Consider the following 2,037-nt stretch of genomic DNA (forward strand, 5'->3'; position numbering starts at 1 on the left):
GACTTGATGGTGATTAGCAGGTAGTAAACCCAATAAGATAATGAATGTTCAAAACAACATACTTAACATACTTTGGACATATTGCTAGAAGGTGTTATTCCTTGGAGAGGGACATGGCGCTGGGAAGGGTGGAGCGTCAGTGGAGAAGAAGACCCTCAACCAGGTGGATTGACAAGGTAACTGCTGCAATGGGCGCTTGTATGTCAGGAAGTATGAGGATGGCGCAGGACAGGACTGGTTTCAGATCTTTTGTTCATAGGGTCTCTATGAGTTGTACTTGACTTGATGGCACCTAACAACAACAACAACAACATTAAATGTACAAAGGATACATTTCAGTTTCAGAAGTAAACAGATAGGAGGAGGGTGTGTGTATGTGTGTGTAAACAAAAACAGAAGGGCTATAAGAATATTCATTAACAATTGGTAGATAATCTAACATTGCTTGCAAAGTGAAAAAGTGGAAAACACTTCAAACATTTACTGATGAAAGTCAGGGGCTAGTCTAAGAAAGAAAACCCAGAGAAGGAAACTGAGAAAGTAGTATCATTTACAATTTTGTTTTTGTGGTGTTGATGGCTGTCGAGTTGAGCATGACTCATAGCGACTCTATAAAGAAAAGGGTTGAGCGCGTCCACCAGGTGCAGCCTGGCGAATCGGTGAGGAAGCCACGGGCTCCACCACCCGGTCTCTCCGTCTCTCTGCCCCTGGCTGCCACCCTCTCTGGTCTTGTTCCGACAACCTGGTCAAACATGGTGGATTACTATGAAGTACTAGGCGTGCAGAAACATGCCTCACCTGAGGATATAAAAAAGGCATATCGTAAATTGGCACTGAAGTGGCATCCTGATAAAAATCCTGAGAATAAGCATGAAGCAGAGAGAAAATTCAAACAAGTAGCTGAGGCATAAGAAGTGTTGTCAGATGCGAAAAAACGAGACATTTATGACAAATACGGCAAAGAAGGATTGAATGGTGGAAGTGGAGGTACAGGTGGAAATAATTTTGATAGTCCACTTGAGTTTGGCTTCACATTCCGTCACCCAGATGAAGTCTTCAGGGAATTTTTTGGTGGAAGGGACCCATTTTCCTTTGACTTCTCTGAAGATCCATTTGAGGACGTTTTTGGGAGTCGCAGAGGGCCTCATGGAAGCCGAAACCGAGGCACAGGATCATTTTTCTCTGCTTTCGGTGGGTTTCCAGCCTTTGGAGGAGGATTTTCTTCTTTTGACATAGGATTTACGTCATTTTCTCCACTGGGTCATGGTGGTATTACTTCTTTCTCTTCCACTTCATTTGGTGGCGGTGGGGTGGGCAGCTTCAAATCTATATCAACTTCTACTAAAACAGTGAATGGCAGAAAAATCACTACAAAGAGAATTGTTGAAAATGGTCAAGAAAGAGTAGAAGTTGAAGAAGATGGCCAGTTAAAGTCCTTAACAATAAATGGTAAGGAGCAGCCGCTGAGCTTGGATAACAAGTAATTCAACGCACGCCTTTAACAGAAATGTTAAACTATTACAAGCACCATTTGAGGATTAACAGGAACATTTTTTTGAAGATTTCAAAGGAACTCTACTTTCAGTATACCTGCACCTAATCTAAAGTATTTATAAACAGCTCATCGGAGCACCAATTTGTCACAGACTTCTGAGTTTATTGTTGGGACCACACTAATAGGACCATTTTTTTTTTGTCTTTAAATTGTTGTAAATTTATGTATGCACTTTGCTTTTTTTATTAAACAGAAATCCAAGGTAAACCCTCACTCTTTAGTGGAGCTAGGAGAAAATTGTACACTAACACCAGCATAGATCTTGCTTTATCCATTTTGTTTGAAATGTGAGCCAAGTAGTTTCAGTCTGCTGTGAAGTTGACATTGACAGGATAAATCTTCATAAAAGAACTTAATTTTTTTTCAGTATTGAATAGTGAAAGATAGTAATTCATTAATGGTAATACATTTCTGGTTTAATAGAAATTACGGATGTTTTCTAGTTGTGCATGAATGCTGGCAACTTAGTAAGTTTTCAAAAT

General features: G+C 40.1%; 1 pseudogene; it reads left to right on the forward strand.

Moving 5' to 3' along the window:
- The first annotated feature begins 752 nt into the window (after positions 1-752).
- LOC102868725 lies at positions 753-1,484 on the forward strand (annotated as a pseudogene).
- The last annotated feature ends 553 nt before the right edge of the window (positions 1,485-2,037 follow it).

The sequence above is a fragment of the Elephantulus edwardii genome, unplaced genomic scaffold, assembly GCF_000299155.1.
Source record: "Elephantulus edwardii isolate Elephantulus edwardi_28Jun2011 unplaced genomic scaffold, EleEdw1.0 scaffold00024, whole genome shotgun sequence".
Taxonomy (NCBI): Eukaryota; Metazoa; Chordata; class Mammalia; order Macroscelidea; family Macroscelididae; genus Elephantulus; species Elephantulus edwardii.